Consider the following 21,636-nt stretch of genomic DNA (forward strand, 5'->3'; position numbering starts at 1 on the left):
TGTTAAAACAAACTTTACTTTTATTTCAGCACAAACTTTGCTTTCAGAGCTCTCTAGCGTCCGAGGTTTGTTTCAAAGGAAAATGTTTTCAAACTCACCGTCCCGTGGCCCAGGTGTATAGGTTCTTTGCTCAGACACATGCCGATTCAGTCTTCACTGATGTTAGGAAACACAGAGGCCCGGTCTAAATATATCACAACTTCATAGATGCCCTGAAGGTCTCTTTTTGATATTCCTGACAATGACCACTCTCTCCTGTTGAGACTTCTTCCATCATCCCTCCCTTACTCTTCTCGCTTCCATCATGACTGAGCTCCCATGACCGTCCGTCTCTTTTGATGATGCGATACTGAGCACCCTATATCACTGCCACCCTTAAGATGCCTTGCTTACTCTCGTCCTATCATCCCTCCTTTGCCTCTGCATGCCCACCCACATTCTGCGTGCACCGCCTCAACTACCACGGCTTGGAAGTCTTAGATTCTATTTATTTTTATTTTCCTTTAAGAAAACTGTTACTTGCATGGTCTCCAACCCTTTGTACAAGATCTTCCTTCTTCGGGGTAAGGGCCAAGTAGGGAATTGAAGAAGGGTGTTTGCGTTTGAACCTTTGACTGAAAGACACAGCGACTTTCGCCCATAGGTGCAGTGCATGAAGCCGGAAAACAATTGTTAAAGCCTACCTCAAAGAAGGTTCTGGGTGTCCAGTTGGTGATGGATCACCAGGCGTTAACCAGGCCAAGGGAGTCTGACCTGTGGGGACAAGAAGACATTGAATAGTCAGAGTGTGAAAGGAACAAGATACAAAACTCAAAACCTCATCAGAGGAGCTGGGCCACAGTGTGCTGTTGGGTTTTTATGAACATATAGAAGAGTATGGGGCAGCCCTGGTGGCCCAGTGGGTTAGCGCCGCCTTCAGCCCAGGGCGGGATCCTGGAGACCCAGGATCGAGTCCCATGTGGGCTCCCTGTGTGGAGCCTGCTTCCCCCTCTGCCTCTATCTCTCTCTCTCTCTCTGTCTCTCATGAATCAATAAATAAAATCTTAAAAAAAAAGAAGAGTATGATCCTGGATTGATTTTTTTATGGATTTTCATTGATTAATGGAATCTCTCTGTAAAATGAGTGGCAGTAAAATTTAATCTGTCCTTCCGACTTCGATGGAAGGTTAGATGAATGGAATCACCTCGGATCTGTAACCGGGATCTGTAAACATTTAAAAAGAGGGAGGAGAAGGAAGAAAAAGGCCATGACTTTCCCCATTCCACCACCAGCAGCTTTAAAAAGGAAGCTTGTGGGGATATGGCAATCAGACACATAACTAAGAGAAATTTGCCCTTTGCTATTGAGCCCCTCTTTCACAATTCTTTTTTCTGTCCTGTCTTGCTTTCTGTTCTTAATTTTCTTTTTTTTAAGGTTTTATTTATTTATTTAAGAAATAGAGAGGATGAGCAGAGAAGGGCAGAAGGAGAGGGAGAGAAGCTGAAGCTGACTGCACACTGAGCGCAGAGCCTGATGCAGGGCTCGACTGCACGAGGGCGAGATGGTGACCTGAGCCCAGACCAGGAGTCGGATGCTTAACCTACTGAGCCACCCAGGCGCCCCTTTTTAATTTTCTTTTGAATATGCCTGTGAATTGATGTCCGGACGATTGTGTCCATGTTCTCGTGGCCTGGGAATCTGAGAGAAAAGAAGAAAGCAGTGGATAACGGAGAGGAGAGAGAAAATGATATAATAAAGCAGAAGGTAAGAGGGAACTACTGGAAAGTTTGGAGGCGGCTGACGTTGTGTAGTCTGACCGTGCTTCGCAGACTCTTCCCGCAGGAATCTTCGCCCGCCCTTACTGGGCGGCGCGGGGCGTGCTCGTGATGAGTGTGCATGAGGGACACTGAGGTCTGTCTGGGCTGAAGACTGCATCTTTTCAGCTGACACCTTTTCAAGAAATGTTGAGGATATGTCTAATGATTCATCCGGTGCTTTGCCCCAATCCAGACCACTCTCGTTTTGAGTCAGGGAGAGAAACACTGCCCTTCAGAAGAGCAGAACCAGACTGGTTTGTCCTCTGGCAGCTGTTGAGACCTACAGGGACCCACCCGGTGACTCTGAAAGGGGCTTCCTCCCACCTGCTGCAGCCCAGGGAGGTAGCGGGATCCTAGAAGGCCTCCAGCGGAGCGGGCGCTTGATCTTCAGCCCTGAAGAGGGGCTGCACCAGATGCTGTTTCCTTCTGTACAGGGACCTACTCATTTAAGCAGCAGCTGCCAAATCTAAAGGTTAAAAAAAAAAAAAAAAGCAGCCATTTTCATATCCAATATTCAATATCTACTTTAATTAAAATGGATATCTACTTAAATTATTTAAAGAAGGTAGCTCTTTGATCATGAGTGCTCATTTCCAAAGACTGTAGACAGCATAACTCAGCCTCCCCAAGTCCTAATTAAAGGTGATAGCCTGAATTAGCATGCGACTACTTGCTATGTTTGTCACATCACTAGCAAAAGTAGTTCCAGCATTCTTATTTTTTCTTACTTAGATAGACCGCTCCTTCACAGCGGAGAGCCCAAGCTCTCCCTCCCCAAGAAGGGTGGCGGGTCCCTTGGCAGTCTGCAGGATTCCAGAAGGATATGAATGGTGATAATTATTTGGAAGCAATGAAGTAACCACCGCAGTTTCCCAAGCTTTTTAAAACCCTTTCCTATTCTAATGTTTGCTCAAAAACTGATTATTTGATATTTGTTGTCACTTATTTCTAACACAGCTGAATGGTTCTCAGGTAGCTAGGCAGCATTGAAATTTGCAACGTCTTTCCGAATGAACCAATATTTGGGCAATTAAAGGAGGAGCAAAATCAATGAGATTGGTCCCGATTTTTCATTGCCTCCTTGCAATCACACCAACCAGGAAATCAGCTGGCCCTCAGTGACGCTGTGATGTCAAAGGGTAGGTCTGCGGGGAGAGAGGAATTGCAAGAGGCTAAGTATTTCTCTCTAAGGCCTTGAAGCAGCATCCCAGGGTGAGCAGAGGTTCCTGGGATATTCGCTGTGCACACAAGACTCAGAGGACAGGAAGACCTTTTTTTTTTTTTTTTTTCTGTTTTTATGTGGCCCGTGATTTCCAGTCCCCCACCCGGAAATCAAAGGTTCTTTGTTTCAACTGCCCAGCTCTATGGTTCTTCTGGTAACAAGCCCTGCCCTCTGGCCACAGGGGTGTCACTATGAACCAAGTCAGAGCAACATCTTTCTGGACAGAATGGTTAGCATGAGGATATGCTATCAAAGCAAGCCAAATTGGGGAATGTTTTAAATTGTAGTTGCCAGAGAAGTGCCCATTTTTTTCTAATTGGGTGGCTAAAAGGGAGAGAGCCAGGAGTCGCAGAAAGCCACGTTTCTTCTGCTAAAAGGGTTGAAGATTTTAAAAACCTGCAATACGGGGACAGAATCACAATGATGTCCGAGGCCCTAGTTCTAGAAGTCCCAAAGGCCAGCTGCTCCCTGCTGTTTCTGTAGTTTGATTACACAAGCCAATACAGTTCTCTTTTGCTTAAGTAAATTTTAAGTAAATTTCATTTTTGTCACCTGCAACCAGACTGACCGAAACCATATATATATGTATATATACACACACATATATAAACATATATATACACACACATACAGTTTATATATATTTGACTTCAAATATAAAAGTGTCTCACCCTCCTGCTATATTAAATTTTATTTAAGTTCTCTTTTCTGTAGCACATCAGCTCAGAATGGTATCTTGCTGCAAGTATATCTTGATATTTTTCCCTTGCTTTGTGTTCCTTCTAGCTAACTCTGGAGTTGATGCAAGGGGTAAAGACTGTGCCCGATTAGGTAGAGCCTGAGTTTGAAGCACCTACTGAGGAAGAGAACCTCTCCTTTGTTCGTGTAGCAGACACTACCAATGCCTTTCCCATATCCCTCTGACCTTACCGTTTGGTATGCTCAAGTCTTTTCTAAATACAAATATCTGCAGGACTGAGCTCCGGCTGCCCATTCTGGGGGATCACTTAATAATACACTCTTTATTGTCTTCCATCCCTCGCATGTGCCCTGTTTCCACTCTCAACCAGTACTTTCTGTACCTTTTAAAAGTAAGCCACTTGCACTTAGATTCTGGTTTTAGTATCTGCTCCTGGGAAAATCCAAACAAAAACAAAATTTAAGAACTAGAAATAAAGAATTTCTTGTCCAGAGAATGTGGCTTGAGATTCTTAGGTTTGGGATCTGGAGCTTGTATCTCCAAAAATCAAGAACTTTTCAGAAGATAAGGAAATAAGAGGTAGTTTTGCACCATAGATAAGCCCCTGCTTAAATAGTGAAATGATTTTTGATGAGGGTATCAAGACAACTCAACAGAGAAAGAATAGTCTTTCCAAAAACTGATGCTGAGTCAACTAGATAGATACATGCAAAAAGAAAAAAAAAAAAAAAGAAGCCACACTCCTACTTTTACCATACACGAAAATTGATTCAAAATGGAAGAGTTAAAATTATAAAAGTCTTAGAAGAAAACCTAAGCTTAAAGCTATGTGATTCTGGACTAAGCAATGGTTTCTTAGATATGACACTAAAATCACAGACGGCAAATGAAAAATAAATTGGACTTTATCTAAAAATTTTAAAAAGCCTCATGTTTCAAAGGACATCGTCAAGAAAATGAAAAGACAACCCACAGAATGGGAGAAAATATATCCAAACCATACCTTAATATAAGCAACTTTTACTCAGAGTTTAAAATAATTCTTACAACTCAAATATAAAAGACCCCAACTAACCCAGTTTGAAAATGAACAAAGGATTTAATAGATATCTCTCCAAAGATAAATAAATGGTTAATTACTACATGAAAAAATGCTCAAAGTCATTAGGGAAATACAAATCAAAACCATAAAGAGACACCTCGTCATACCCACTAGGATGGCTAGTATCAAGAAGACAAACAATAAATGTATTGGTGGAGATGTGGAGAAATTGAAACCCTCACACACTGGTTGGTGGGAATATAAAATGGTGGAGTCACTTTAGAAAATGGTTTGTTATTTTCCTAAAACGATAAACACAGAGTTACTGTACGACCCAACAATTCCATTTCCAGGTATATATCTAAGAAAATTATATACACGTGTCCGCACAGAAACTTGTGCACCAATGTTCTTAGTACTATTATTTACAATTATCCAACTGATAAATACATACAGATGATGTAGGAGAGGGAACATCCGGTCATATGAAAGGACTGAAATATTGATGCACGCTACAACATGGATAAACCTTGGATATATATAACATGAAAGAAGCCAGACACAAAAGACCCACGTTGTGTGATTCTGTTTATAGTAAATATCCAGAAAAGACTCAGAAAGCAGATTAGTGGTTGCCAGGAGCCGGGGTTGGGGGAAGGCAAATGCCAAGAGACTGCTCATGGGGTTAGATGAAAGCATCAAGTAGTCACAGGAGGAAAAAATAATGTTTAGATGGAGCTCTGAGAATTTAGAATGAAATTATCTTGAAAAATGATTAGCTGCTGATTAGACTTTTTTGGCAGAGAAGCTACATGAATGAATTACATTTCTGGAGAAATTACAAGGCAATTCTGAGGGAAAAGATGTTTATAGCTCTGCAGTCATCTTGTACAACTAGAACTAATCTGAGCAAACCTGGGTTCCAATCCTATTACTGCCATTTAGCAGTTATAGGCAAGTTAGTTGGCTTCTCTAAAATCCAATTTACTAACTTACTCAATGGCAGTCATCATCTGGACTTGTAGATTTGTTTTGCCATGAATGTTGGGTGAACAGATACTAGGTGCCGTCACGTTTGTGTCAGCTGTGCCAAAGTGCTGTTGAATACAGCTAAACTCTCTCTCCCTACAGAGCTCACATTCTGGGGAAGAAGATGGACAAGTAAAGTAAAGAAACAAGACAATTCTACTCTGAGGAAAGTGCCCTAAGGGAAAGTAACAGGATAGGTAGTAATGAGTGAGGATGAGGTGAGGGATGATTTTAGATCAAGTGGTCCAGAAAGGTCTCTCTGAAAAGACGATATTTGAGAAAAGAACAGAAAAAGCAGCAGCCAGCTAGGCAAAGATGTCCGGAAAACTTTAAAAAAGATTTTAAAGACCAATATTATGAGAGAAAAGAGGCAAAGTCATGGAAAAGGAGGGAAAGAAGCATATTTAGGAAAGATCAACCTTCCAGATTACACTGTGCGGGGAAGTCATTGGCACTAATGTTGGAAGTAGGCACAGGTTATATGGGTCCATGGCCACAGTTCACTATGAGGAGCAAATGGGACTCTACATGCTTAGCCCCCATAGCTAGCAAATGGTGCTCATTATTAATAAGGTACAATAGAGCCACTGCCCACAAACTGGATTTCTCTTCAGGGATGCAGCAGAGAGTGTGGTATGGCTATGACATTCTGCTTCATGTAGGCAACCAGAAATGACCTGATTGCTCTGGCCAGCAGGCTAGTGACCCCTTTCCTCCTTCTGTATTCTCTGTGTACTCCTCCAAGAATACAGACTCCATCAAAAGGGGACAGGCTTCTTAGGAGAGGAGCATGTAGGAAATGCTCTGGCCTCCCTCCTAGCAACTCCATTAGTGGATGTACCTTGTGCCATACTGTGCAAAATGTGTGCTTTCCCTTTTTCAATTAAAATTGATCAGCATGACTAATACTAAAGGGCCCGGTGCTTTAAATCCACTAAGGATTAGCATTTGGGCTGTGTGGGAGGCTGAAACACAGCCATAGAAGCTCTCACACAGAATTGCCCTAGTTACTACAGAAAAAGCCCTAGGAAATGGGATGCAGGGAGCTCAGACAGGAGGCCAATCCACTCCTGTATCATCTCATGTTTCTTGCTGCTACTTGTGATGATGGGCTGCTCTCACCTAGAGGACCAATTATTCTCTATGAATCTTAAACTGACATGCCAGCAATCCAAAAAGGAAGTACAATCCATTATGGCTCAGATGGTAGGGGAGGGGACGGTGACCCATGTTCATAAATATAAAATGAAAAGTTCCCTTTTCTTTTCTTATGTCCAACATGTTGGAAGAAACTTTGGGGGTCCCAATTCTTTCTAGCTTCTAGCCAAAACTCTCCAAAGGAAGGTTAATTCACTCATTTCTTGCTTTTGCTGAGGCTGTAAGTCAGGATTGGGAACGACTATGCTTGGTTTTATCATCTTTTTTCATTTAACTCTCTGAACTGCGGGACAACAGAAACAAATGTACCTATTAGTGTGTGTCTGGGGAGACTGGAGATGAAGAATGACGAAAGAGCCGACAAGGAAGAGGATGTGCTAGTTTAACCCATAAATGCATAAAGAAGTGCAGGTACAAAGCTTGAAAAATCCTTATTCCTTTAAAAAAAATGAACCTGAAATAACTCTTCTAGGCTGTATACTGAGTCTAGAACCGAGGCTAGCCAACAGTCTCAGTGGATATTTTACAGGGTGATATCTGAATCATATTAATTAACACCCAAAAATGTCTACATGGCCATAGTTCCTGAGAAATATAGTCTTCTTATAGTCTTGGTTTTGTGCAGCAACATCACAGCATATCAGAGTGAATTTTACAGATTGAATTTCTAATGTGACTTCAACACGCAACTGTGGTGGTCATATTTTATTATGTTATTAGACGTATATATGAGCGTTGTTGGTATAAAGAATATTAAAAAATGTACACATGGATGGAAGTGTTTGATCAAAGGGCTATTTGCAGGCAACAGGTTTAGGTAAATGAAGCTAGAGACAGTCTTCAAAAGTGTTTCTGAAGCTGCTTTTGGCCTCCCTTTCAGAAGAAGCAACCCCAGGACAACGAGAACAAGCTCTGCAGTCACTACCGATGAATGGGTTCCATTTTTCCTTAACTGAACGTGGGCCATGGCACGCCCCGTGAGCACACAGAGGTAAGTCAGCTCAGGGCTCTATTCAAATTATTAGAAGTATCTCAGCTGATCTGCTGTCATAGCCTCAAAGTGACATTTCTGGTGACTCACATTTGAAACGACTTATGAAAACCATTCCATATGTCAAACTTCATTTCATTCAATTTTCTTCTGGTTGAAAATTGACACTAAAGATGTTTTGTCTTTCAGAGCATCTTCCTGTGGGAGCCAAAGGCCTGATGATGTATAATCCTTCCTGAAGGCTTTATGGCAGGGCTTCACAAAGCAAACATTTTTCCCCTTATTTTATATCACCCTGACAAACAGAAATGCTGAGCCATTTAATTACAGAGCCAGCCTGACACATCCAGAGAGTCAAATATTCTGGTGGTGTCTAGCTGAAGGGGAAAAATGCGCTGAATTCCCAGAGTTACTTGTCAAGACAATGACACCAAGGAAACCAGTAAATAAGCTGGCAGCCCAACAGCGATGCTACTGCGCGCCTGAGTGGTCTCTGCGGCTCTGAGTCAGCTCCGTAAACCCTGCAGGCCGCAGCTCATGATGGGGACACTCTGCTTCAGCTTCAGGCTGAGAAGCCAGGACGCAAGGGGCATAAGTCAGAAAGAACAAAGGTCAAGCCACAGGCCCAGAAGTCATGAACTGGTCTGCTTTGGAGAAACTTCCAGACCTAGAGCTTGCACTCCTAATCCCAAGCTAACAGAAAGAATCTGCACGGACCCAACCGACTGTTTCTTCCTCAGACTCCAAGTATGACCCCCAATCCCCATGACTGTGCATGAGTACTCTAAGATAGCATGTCCGGTAGCATTTCAAAGCTTGAATACATAACCAAAATGGATCAGGTTACCTTTATTTAAGGTCCTTTCCTCCCCTTTACAACAGTTAATCCCTGTGATAATTTCCAGTCCATTTGATGGTAATAACTAAAGCATGAAAGTTACTCTCTTGAATAGTTTCTGTTTGCATGCTTTAAAGTTTTCTCTCTTTTCCCTTCTTCCATCAATCGTAGGACAAAAAGAAAAAGAAAAAAAAAAGTGTGCCTTCCGTGAGACAAGCAGTATTCTAAGCCCCGGAATCAAGGGGTAGAAATTGTAGACAAGGTGACTATCTTTCAGGAAATTACATTCAAGATGAGGATTGGGGGACAGAAAACAAATACGTAAAAAGAAAAGATTTTAAAGGGGTTGTAAGTGCTTGGAATAACTACAGAATGATATAGGATGGTTGTAATGTTGGAGACTTTCTTACGTTGGCCAGGGAAGTTCTCTGACGTGACAACGTTTGGACTTGAGACAAGAATGACAAGAATCACAGGAGGCTGCCTGAATTATTTGGGTGAAGAGCATTGCAAGAAAAAGCGTAACTCATGCAAATGCCCTGAGACAGAAATGATGACCGATGAGCTTCAGAGCATAGAAAGGTCAGTGGGCCGGCCAGAGAGTAATGAATGAAGAATGGAGTAGACAAAAGGAGGGTTTTCAAAGGTCAAATCCTAAAAGGTGTTCTAGGCGTATATTTTGAAAAGGAAGATGTAAAAGGGTTTTTATTCACAAACAATATGATCTTGTAGGTGGTATAGTCTATAGAAATTCACACAAAATCTGCTAGAGTCCATGACCAAACTTAAGAAAATATCAAGATATAAGATCAAGGCATATTGCATTTCTACATACTAGGAAAGAAAAATCCAAAACTGCAATCAAGAAAATTACATTCAAAATAATGCCAAAAGAATTAAAATAATTAGGAAACTTTTAACAAAAAAGAACAAAACCTGCACATTTGAAAACTATAAAACATTGCTGCGAGAAATTTTTAAAAATATATATAAATTGAGAAATATATCCTATTTGGAAAAGGAAGAGCAAATATTTGTAAGATGACATTTCTTCCCAAATGAACCTGTATCATTCAATTAAATCCTTGTCAAAACCCCATAAGTCATTCTTATAGAAATTGACAAACTATTTCTAAAATTTATATGGAAATGCAAAACACCTATACTAGCGAAAATAATCTCGAAAAATAACAAAAACTGAAGGACATGCTACATGATTTCTGGTAGTTGCAGTATCAGAACAGACATTTATATCAATGAAACAGAATCAAGTGTCCAGAAATATATCTTTATATTTATGAATAATCTATTTTTGACAAAGGTGGTGAGGAAATTCAATGGGAAAAGTCTTTTCAAAAAATTTCTGGAGCAATAGGATAGCCATTTTTTTTAAAGAACTTTAATCCTGACCTCATATAACACATGAAAATAACTCAAAAATAATCTTAGACTTAAGTGAAAAATTAAAACTCTGCATCTTTTAAAATAAAATACTGAAGAAAATCCTTGTGATTTTAGGTTAGACAAATATTTCTTCATTGTAACAGTAAAAGTTCAATCATAAAAGAAAATACTGATAATTAGACATTTAAAAACAGGCTCTCTGCAAAAGACACCAACAATAAAATGAAAAGACAAGACACAGAGTGTGGGAAATATTTTCAAATCACTTACCTAAAAATGTTGTATATCTTGTATGAATGTATTAAAAAGTGTTAAATGCAATGATATAGAAAAAATTACTTTTAAAATGGGGAAAAGTAGGACATCTAGGTGGCTCAGTGCTTGAGCGTCTGCCTTTGGGCCAGGGCGTGACCCCGGAGGTCCTGGGATCAAGTTGCACATCGGGCTCCCCATAGGGAGCCTGCTTCTCCCTCTGCCTGTGTCTCTGCCTCTCTGAATCTCACATTCGTGAGATTTTTTTTTTAAAAAATTAAAAATGGGGAAAAGTTTACATACAAATAGACAATAATCACATGGAGTTTTTCAACACTATTAGACATTAGGAAAATGAAAACTAAGGCCACAAAATAAGACAACATTCTATCACAAACAGCCATAGACAAAATGGCCATAAACAAAAGAATGGCCGTAACAAAAAGCAAATCACAAGTATTGGACAACACGTAGAGAAACTGGAAGATTCACCCACTGCTTGTGGAAATGCAAATTGGTAGGGCCACTTTGGAAAAGAGGCAGTTTTTTAAATTGTTGAGCATGTATATATTTACCATGTGATTCAGTAATTTCACTCCTTGGTATTTGTCTTAGAAAAATGAAAACGTATGTCTACGCAAAGATTTGTTCACTAATGTTTAAAGCAACCTTTTTCATTATAGTTCATAAAAGGAAACAATCCAAATATCTATGAAATGGTGAATGAATAAACAAAATGTAGCATGTCCAAACAATGGGTTACTACTGAGCAAAAGGTCAAATTACTTATTCATGCAACCATATGAATATGTGTCAGAAACACTATGCTAAATGAAAGAAGTCATTCATGAAAGATTGCATATGACTCCACATAATGGAAATTTCTAGAAAAGGCCAATTTATAAATAGAGAAAGCTGATTAATGAGTATAGCTGGAGGCAGGAGTGGAAATTGACTAGAAAACATGCATGTGGGAAACTTTTCAGGTGATAGAAATATTCTAAAACAGGATTGGGTGATAATTCATAACTGGACAAATCTACTAAAAACTAACTATACACTCACCATGGGTAAATTTTGTGACATGTCAGTTATACATCTATAAAGGTGCTAAACAAATCACAACAGTATCACTGCCTGTAGTTAAATGTTAGGTACTCATTAAATAGACCAACATCTATCTTTATGGTGTGATGACACAGCTGAATATTTGCTAAAGATATATGTGCTCAAAACTGTGGTTACAACTAGAGGAGTAGAAAAAAGTCAGGAAAAAAGTCATTCCCTTGCAGTCTGGTAGTGAAGACAAGATAAAAACAATCAATAGATAAACAGAGAACAGAGCTATTGCGGTGTGACAGTGAAAGAACCAAAGTGTGATTCGTGCTACCTGGGTGGGCCTTCATGCTCTGCTCTATCACCAAAACTTAATGAGATAAGAGAGAAATGAGGTTGGCAGGGTAGGGATGACAAACCAGCATTTCAGTGTCAAGACAGACACTGAAATACTGCCTGTCAAATGATGTTCCTTATCTTCGTTTCAGAACTCAAACATCCACATTGCTCTCAGTGAACTACTTCTTTGTAGCCATAAGGTCATATGAGTTTCATGAGATAATTACTCAAACCTCAGAAGAGATGAAAGCACTTTGATTGATCTAAGTTCTGAACCACTGGAGAGGCATCAATACCCCATACTATACTATTTCTATGAGGCCTCAGTAAACTGTAATTACATCATATCATTGATATCACTACTAAAAATGTCATGTCCACACCAAAGATAAAAATACACAGAACGATTAGGCTTATAGAAGCAGAAGACAAATTGGTACCTCAAAATAACACTCTACGTTTCTATGCGAATATTAAGCAAATCACCACAATCTTTGATTGTACTGAGGAAATTATATATCAAATATATCTCCACTAGCTGAGCTCCTTTTCAAAGGAGCACCAGACCTAAACAAACAAACAAAAGAATATGTAGAGATAACACAAACCATTTTCGAAGGCCAAGACTTGAGGTGTTTTAATTGGGCGGTAACTGAATATTTCCTGAACTCCGTACTTTCTATGTTTTATACGTAATTACTGAGAGAATGGGTAAGAGTCATCAGTTAAGAGATGAAGCACGGAATCCCAACAGGCACTTTTAGGCCTTAACAATATACTAAAAAGCCACTGTCTTGTTTTTTTCCTTGGCTTAGAGAATTATTCCAGGACTCATTGATTACCTCCCGTTGAGCACTTCTGGGTTAGCCCAGGGGTCCTTAATGATAGCACTGCACACTCCAGCTGTTTCTTCTTGAACCACTATTCCCCTTCTTGTCTTGATCCCTGTGGACACAGAAAGCCAGAATTATACTGTCTACTCTGTGTATTATTCGCAAGATTTATTAGATAATGTTACCAGGGTAACATTTTCCATGCTCTTTAAACTCAAGACATCTATTGTCTTGTTTGCTGCGGCCATGTTGGGCCTTCCAACCACAGTATCTCTCTTCTCTGAAACAAGAGCATCACAGGGTAATGCGTGGCACACTGATAGAATGATTTCTTTATTTTTTATTTTTCATTTTTTATTTTTTTAAGAATGATTTCTTAATACAGTATCCCCCCCTCTCATCGGCAGAGAGTGAAGCCATGGTTTCAGTTACCCATGGTCAACCGTGGTCTGCAAGCAAATGATCCTCCTTCTGACGCCCTTTTGTATTCTCAGAAGGTCAATAGGAGCTTACAGCTCTGTCACAATACTCCTGTCACTCACCTCATTTTATTTTAACCCCTTGTATCATCACAAGGAGAAGAAAGGCAGAGGGAAAGACAACATTTATTTAAACTTTATTGTAGTATCTTGTTATAATTGTTCTATTTTATTATTGTTGTTGTTAATCACTTATTGTGATTAATTTATAAATTAAACGTTATGCTAGGTATGTATATTAGGAAAACGCATAGGATATATAGGGTTTGGTTCTTGGTTTAGGCACCCACTGGAGGTCTTCGAACACATTCTCCACAGACAAGGTGGGGCAATATATTTTATATTATATTATATTATATTATATTATATTATATTATATTATATTATATTATTTTATTTTATTTTTTATTTTATTTTTTATTATTTTATATAAGATATTAGAAAGGAGATGTTCTCTCATGAACTGTAAATATATGTTACCAGAGCTGTGAAAGACTATGTCAGTTTTTGACTTTATCAAAAGTTGGGGATGATATGGAGCAACTGGGACTTTTATGCACCGCTGGTGGTCAAAATGTACAAATGCTTTGGAAAATACTTTTCAGTTTCTTAAAAAGTCAAACAACACTTACAATGCGACTCAGACTTTCCACTGCTGGATATTTTCTCAAGAGAAATAAAAGCACAGGTCTACACGGAAACTTGTACAAAATATTAATAGATATTATTTGTAATAGCCAGAACCTTTAGAAATAACCGAAATGTCCAAAAAATGGTGAGTGGACAAAGAAGTTGTGATACCCGCACATACATGCAATGGAATACTATGGAGCAAGAACTATTAAAACACAACAAGGGGGAACCTGAAATAATTAGAGTGAAAGAAGTAAAAAAAAAAAAATACAGTATGGTAACATTTTCATATGATTTTAGAAAATTCAAATCGACCTACAGTTGCTTTGAAGGAGTCAGGGAAAAGCAGAATACTTTTCAAAGTGACAGATGTGTCCATGCTCTCGATTGCGGTGATGATTTCACAGGTAAATATATATTTCAAAACATGTCAAATTCTACACCTCGAACGCATGCAGTTTGTTAGGTCAATTAGAAACCAAACTGGAAAAAAAGAGAGAAAGAGACACTTAAGGTTCTCTTCCATTCAGTAAGTTCCTCCCAACAGACTTTTACCAAAGACAGTATTTCTCCCACAATAACTGGAGACCGAAATGAGAGACCCAAAGGGGAGCACCACCCACCAGCTGGGCAGGGCACATCCCTAACCCGGTTTCCTTCAAGGCTGCCTCATGGGCCTCCCAGCCTGGAAGTAGCTGCACAGAGCTAGAAGGGTCCAGAGCCTCATGTGATGGTGCAGAGGCAACAGAGAGGGAAGCAGGGCCATCTGGAATGCATGATTGCCCTGCCCAGGGCCACCGGGGCACCAAGGCCGGCAGGTGGCCTACTCAGGGCCAGGCAGCTCCTGCCACACGGTTCCCGTGGCCACCTCCCCTCCGCGAAGTCCCGCAGTCCTTCCTTCCCCTTCAAGACCCACCTGCTACCCTTCCAGCAAATGTCCCTTCCGCTTACACTAGAGAAGAAATGTTAGGAATGTAGAGAGTCAACACGAAGGTCCAAGCGATCCGCGTACCGCCGGGCCAGGCGATTACGTCTCATATTCTGTGCTTTCCGAATGAACAGCCAGATTTTGCCCACGAGGAAGGTCCAGTTATGCTGGAAAATGCGTCTGCCACTCGAGGTGAAGGTGACCAGATAAGAGAGGGCCATACCCGCAGGGCCGATCACTCCTGGGGGCTGGTGGCCAGCAGCCCTCCCCTGGCCTGGGAGGGGCCTCGCAGAGCACATGTGCAGGCATCCTACACCTGCCCCAACACATGCCTGCAGCTTTGCTAGGCCCCAATTAAGTCCAAAGACTTAATAAACAAGGGAGTGACGGTAGCAGGGACAAAGGTGCTGCGACGGGGATGCTGGGATGACGGTCGGTGGGAGAAGTTAGCTGCTGCAGCCGGCCTGTCACCCCAGGGCTTGGCCGGAAGGTGGGAACAAGGGCCGCACCCAGGTGCTGGGGGCCACCCCGCTGCTTGCTTGGGGGCCCTGCGCTGAAGATCCTAACGGGGGAGGATCTTAAGGGCATTTAGTCGTTTGCCGTGAAGTTTCAGTAATGCATTTCAATCAATCAATCAACTGATCCATGACACGAAAGCCACAGAGCCACCTCCAGTTACTTTGACCGGGCCTGTTGATTCAGGTTCTTGGTGTGGGAGTTGCAGGGGAGCAAGATAAACACTCAGATAAATACTCTGAAAAGGGGTATCCATGCACTCAGGCTTCCGTAACACCAAGGGGGACACTTACAGGCTAATGAAAACACCCAAGGAAACGGCAGGTTCGTGGCCCTTCAGGAAGTGCTCACATCTGAGACCCACGTCACATTAAACATTAAGCACTTCTGGAAGCAAATCTTGAGACCTCTGCCTCTGAGACGTACCCCAAACCTGCCTATTCCCTTCACCTTCCAGGCCCTCTCTGGCGTAGCGGCCTCTGGTTACCCTGATTTCACTTTTATTTGCAAAAATCCGTTTGTCACAAAGTAACCGGGACGACGTTTTTAAAAACGCCATCAGATTGGGCCACTTTCCCTGCTTTTAACAGTTAGATGGCTCCTTAATACATTTGGAATAAAATCTCAGCTCTCATCCTGATGAGATCATGGCCCAAACCATTGGGTCCCTATGGCACTCCCCGGCGGTGCCTGGGCCTCTTTCCTTGCTGCCACCAGGCCCCTGCAGGGAGCCTGCTTCTTCCTCTGCCTATGTCTCTGCTTCTCTCTGTGTCTCTCCTGAATAAATAAATAAAATCTTTTAAAAAATTAAAAAATAAGAGTTAAAATACACAAAACACTTTAATAATGCCTTTTACATAGTGTTTAATGAGTGTAGATGTTATTGTTATTATGGGTTCATATTAGTTTTCTTTATTAAATTTTGAGGTTAAAAAGGGGACTTTTCTTTTGTTTCCTTTGCCTCAGGATACATATTTAGAAAAATGTTGTTATGGCCAATGTCAGAGAAATTACTGCGTGTGCTCTCTTCTGGGATTTTTATGGTTTCAAATCTCATATTTAAGTCTTTAATACATTTTGGGTTCATTTTTGTGTGTGGTGTTAGAAAATGGTCCAATTTCATTCTTTTGCATTTAGCTGTCCAGTTTATTCAATGCCATTTGTTGAAGAAACTTTTTCCCATTGCATAGACTTGCCTCCTTTGTCAAAGATTAATTGGCCATATAATCATGGGTTTATTACTAGGCTCTCTATTCCACTCTATTGACCTATGCATCTCTTTTGTGCCAGTAGCATACTGTTTCAATTACTACAGCTTTGTAGTATATCTTGAAATCTGGGATTGTGAAACCTCCAGGGTTTTGTTGTTGTTGTTGCTGTTGTTGTTGTTGTTCTTTTTCAAAATTGCTTTAGCTGTCTAGGATCTTTTCTGGTTCCATACAAATTTTAGGATTGTTTGTTCTAGTTCTGTGAAGAAGACTGTTGGTATTTTGATAGGGATTGCATTAAATCTGTAGATTGCTTTGGGTAATATGACATTTTAACAATATTTGTCCTCCTAATCCATGGGCATGGAATATCTTTCCATTTGTTGTCATCTTCAGGTTTTTTTCATCAATACACATGCAATGGAATATTACTCAGACATAAAGAATGAAATCTTGTCCTTTGCAACAGCATGGTTGGATCTAGAGGATATAATGCTACATGAATTGAGTCAGTTAGTGAAAGACAAATACCACATGATTTCACTCATATGTGGAATTTAAGAAACAAAACAAAACAAAAAAAAGAGCAAAATAAATAACAGAATCTTAAATATAAAGAACAAGATGGTGGTTGCCAGAGGGGAAGTGGGTAGGCAAATGGGTGAAATAGGTGAAGGAGGCTAAGGGTATACTTATCATGATGAGCACTGAATACGGTATAGAATTGCTAAATTACTATATTGTGCACCTGAAACTAATATAACACTATGCTAATTATGGTAAAATTAAAAAATAAAAGAGGTGTTGGGTGGCTCGGTCAGTTAAGTGTCTGCCTTTGGCTCAGGTCATGATTCTGGGGTCAACCCATGTCGGGCTCCTTGCTCAGCAGGATGTCTGCCTCTCTCTCTGCCCCTCCCCACTGCTTGTGTGCTCTCTCACTCTCTCTCTCTTTCTCTCAAATAAATAAATAAAATCTTTAAAAATAAAATAAGAGATTTTTTAAAAAGGGATTTCAGTATAGTACGGGCCATGTCATATGATTCATAATACTTTTTGAATAAATGAATAAGTGGTTGTGTATAAATAAGTGAATTAATTCATAAATGAGCAGTTGGAGTGAGATGCGTACATCAACGCAGTGAGTTATTAAATTTTTAGAATATTCAGGGTAACTGACTTTTAGCATGTCCATACTATATGTATATAAAACTGTATAATATAATTGTCATATAATTAAATAACTTATTGATAATGTATGTATCATTTAACCAGAGATCCCTTGGTCAATCCTGAACAGATAAAATTTCATCCCACTTTGACAAAGAATCAAAGAATTGAAAAAAATGTTGCTCTTTGATTTCCGCATGCAATAGGCTGATGCATTTACCTAGAAATTTGTAAAAATGGTGTCCTCAGAAAGGATAATCTCTTTAACATCTTGGTGGGCTTTTAGTGTTACACTGTGGGTGTCCCTTATGAGATTCCCACCAGTGAACCTCTATTACAAACAATCTCTGGGTGATAGAATGGTAGACAACAGGGCTCCGTCCTAGGAACAACTGTACTTACCTCTCTAGAGTCACCGTAACTTCCCACTCCTTCGCTGGTAATACTGCTACCAGTAAATCCCCTGAGTGCATGGAGTCTGGTGAAGGTAGATCTGGCGAGAACTTGTGGCAGCCAAAGGGGGAAAGCAGTGGCAATATTTTTTTGAGTTTTCCATGGGCAATCCAGGGCCCAGATCTGGGCTAGGATTCATCCATTTGCCAGGCTATGGATGGGTAGGGTGAGATGTGGCCTGGACCATAGCTAATAAATCTGCATTGTCGAGTGAGAATCATTGACGGTAAGAGGAAGCAGCAGCCTAGGTTAGCAACAAGCTATCCTATCCTCAGCCTGAATATAACAGGGGAGAGTGGAAGCCAACAACAAAGAATTCGTCCTGTGAAGACTCAAAAGGGAGGTTTTCTTGCTCTTCATTTCTGTATATACAAGGATTAGGGCTGAATGCAGGGGAGGATATTCACATAACTTCTGATCTGGCCTAAAACTCATTCTTGATGCTCAACCTCATTTCTTCCTTGATATTCACTCTATCCTTGAGCCTTACCAAGTCAGTGTCATTTACAGCAGCAATGGACTATCCAAAAGGGAAAGAATATTGGGTGAGATGAAGGAGAGGGTAAGTCTCAGGGATGGTGCGGTAGGGACCTCCATTGTGACTAACACTTCACCCTAAAGCCGTGTCAACATTCTGATATAAACGAACACTGCATCAAAATACCCTTGTCTCAATTTTTACTTTTAGCAATGAACTTTTCAATGAGAATCTATGTGTTTCAGTATATAGTCATTAATAGAGATAATGCTTTATGTCACTAATTTTTTTTCATCTAATTTAAGTTCAAAGTTCACCTCGGTTTCGGCCTCCTCTTCTGTTTTTCTTTTTTAAAAAAATTCTTTGATCTGTAGGAGTTAAAATACTAATAATGCTTTCCTTTAAGATGGTGAATGATTTTTATTTTCTTTTGTGTGCTTCTGTGTACTTTCTAAATATTATACAAAGGACCTCCATCGCTGTTGTGATCAGAAAAAAACTATTAAAGTCATAATGGAATTGCAAAAGAAAAGCTCGCAATACTTCCCGTGAGGCCTTCCCCTGGCTTTCTTCCATGAAAACATTTTCTCTCTGCATGTAAGTCACCAGAAATTGCTCAATGCTTTATTCTTATTTCCATCAAGTCTCTCTCTTTTACATGACCCCCATCCCATTTCATCACCCCGGCTTCTATTCTTGTACCAGGATAGCTTGTAGAGGGGAAAACGAAGATGCTATTTGTCAATGGTGCTATGAAGTACTTTCTCCACCTTTATGGCATGGATTGCTACTCTAGACTCTCTGCTATATCTCCTTCCCCACCCCCCATCTCCTCACATCACATTTTGTAACCGAGTGTGAATATAAAAGGGGAAAGCCAGATACCTCCTCCACCTCTGGGGCCATGTCTAGTTAGGCACACGATCATTGAAAGTGATGCTCTGAGTCATGCTCGATTTCTTCCTCTCCTCTCCACGATATATGGAAAACCCTTCCCCTTCTTGGTTTCCATGCGTATCTGGCCACTAGCTCATGGCAACTGATTTTCAGTCTTTTACATTTTTTAAAATTTTACATTTTACATTTATTTCTTAATAGTTCAAAAGAGAGCAAAGATGGCTTTTCTATACTTACAGTTTCCGTGTTCACTGCTGATTTGAGGTCTGGGTAAGGGTTGCTGCCTTGGTCAGCTACTTCTCTGCTTTTCCTGCCCATAAGTCTTTCTTTTGGGATTTGGGCCTTGGCTTTACTGAACCTGGTACCTCACTCTCTGGAGTGTCTGGACATGAGTGAGGCTTTGCTGGGTTTCAGTTTCTTCTGTCTTTCCCATGCTTTCATTCTCTTTATTTATTAGAAATATAACTTTTCTGGGTCCTTTCTTATTAAGTAGAATTCACTGAGACTCCAAGAACGAGGTTTCACAGTCAGAGCCTATGAAAGAAAGGAAGAAGAGCTACCTTTAGAAAGAAGAAAGCTGCATGTGTCAGAGACCTAAACAATCCATACTGAAGTTCCTAAAAACCAGTCTGAGGGAAGAATGTCCTGACTCTGTTGAAACCTTTTGTTTGACCATGCCCTTAGGTGTGGCATGGTCAATGGAGAGTCACCTGCTGTCCTCTCTGTTGGAACACCTTCCCCTCACATACCAGCCGGACCAATTTCTACGTGTCTTTCAAGGTTCAACCAAGCAGCTGTCATCCTTGGAATTAATTATTTCTTCCGCCCTCAACTCCGACAAATGCCTTTACCCATCACCCACTCCCGTTTACGAGGTGAACCATCCTCCAAACAGCCACAAACTCTCTCTACCATCTTCATCCTCTTGCAATGAAATAGTTTATTTTTGCCACTGCGCTGTGAAAGCATCCAGGGAAAGCTTTGTGTCTTCATTTCCTTTTTACCCTGGATACCCGGCATGAGCCTAGGGCACAGGAGCATCTCAGTGTTTGTTGAATGGATAGAAGTTTGTGACTCTCGCCCTTCTTTTGCAGCTTCAAAGACACGGAACCTATGGCAGAGGACAAGGTCACAGAAGTTCTTCCCTGTGATTTAAATGGCTAGTGACATCTCTTTCCCCGTTGGAAATGTGAGATGCTGATGGAGTCAGGTTTTCCTGGAGGTCGAGTCTCCCTTTAGCCTCTGGAGCTCCAGAGCAAGGTTCTCTTCATGGAAAGAGTTAAACTGCACCACCGTGCTCTTGGTTTCCAGTTGTCAGCCTTTAATTTTGATCTACGGGATTCTTTATCTCCAGTGCTGGCAAGAGAAGGGTGAGTTAGAAAAAAGTCTCTAATGCTTCACAGCAGCTTGGCAGTCCCATGCAGCTTTGGAAATCCAGAGACCACCCCAACGTTGGCTGCGCAGCAACATAGCTCCAAGTGCTTTAGCTCTGAAAAATGAGCTCAGTTTCTGTGTGTGAGCTAACACATGCACTTTGCACACACTCTTTTGTTACTCGGTTTAGACAGTACCACAGGATAAAAATGCTAGAACTGAGCTGGCTCCTTGAGATCATAATCTTATTTTTCAAGAGAGGACTGTGACAACCAGAGAATTGAAGTCATTTGCTCAAGGTCACAGAGCATTTAGTAATAAAAAATGGAAGTAGAACTGGAAGTCGGGTTCCTCGTGCCCAGTCCAGTACGTATTCTAAACACAGTGAACTGAACGTTTTAGCCTGGAGAGGAAGGCTTGCGACTGAGCACGGTGCACGGGGACAAAGAGTGACTTTGGGGGTGGTGGTGAATCCTGCAAAGAATAAGATGTGACTTTAGGCAGCTGTGGAATGTCTCTGGGTCTTAGTTTCCTTATCTTTAAAGTGGGAATGATGAGAGCTACCCTACCAGCTGTTTTGAAGATTAAGTGACATCCTGTCAGTACAGGGCCTGGCACAGAGCCCAGCCTCAGGGGACAGTCCGTAAGCAAGGGTCTTTATGACTAACCAGAATGTTGTCCATCTTTGCTCCATTCCAGCTCCAGACAGCTTCCCGGGGGACACCCACTGGCTGCGAAGCAGTCACACAGGACAGCTTTGTGAAGGGTTTGAGAGCAAATCTAGTGTGTAAGGAAACAACCAAATTCCCGTAAAGCCTAATTATTTGCACTGTTTATTAATA

The 21,636-nt window shown here is 40.8% G+C and overlaps 1 long non-coding RNA gene across 1 annotated transcript; it reads right to left on the reverse strand.

Annotated features, from left to right (window-relative positions):
• Positions 1-682: 682 nt before the first annotated feature.
• On the reverse strand, positions 683-19,945 carry LOC144289990 (uncharacterized). The gene is made up of 4 exons (XR_013357880.1): positions 19,658-19,945; positions 12,671-12,773; positions 2,122-2,263; positions 683-753 (listed from the first exon to the last, which is right to left on the reverse strand). It is a non-coding gene; the product is annotated as an uncharacterized LOC144289990 (long non-coding RNA).
• Positions 19,946-21,636: the final 1,691 nt, after the last annotated feature.

This window comes from Canis aureus, chromosome 2 (assembly GCF_053574225.1).
Source record: "Canis aureus isolate CA01 chromosome 2, VMU_Caureus_v.1.0, whole genome shotgun sequence".
Classification (NCBI taxonomy): domain Eukaryota; kingdom Metazoa; phylum Chordata; class Mammalia; order Carnivora; family Canidae; genus Canis; species Canis aureus.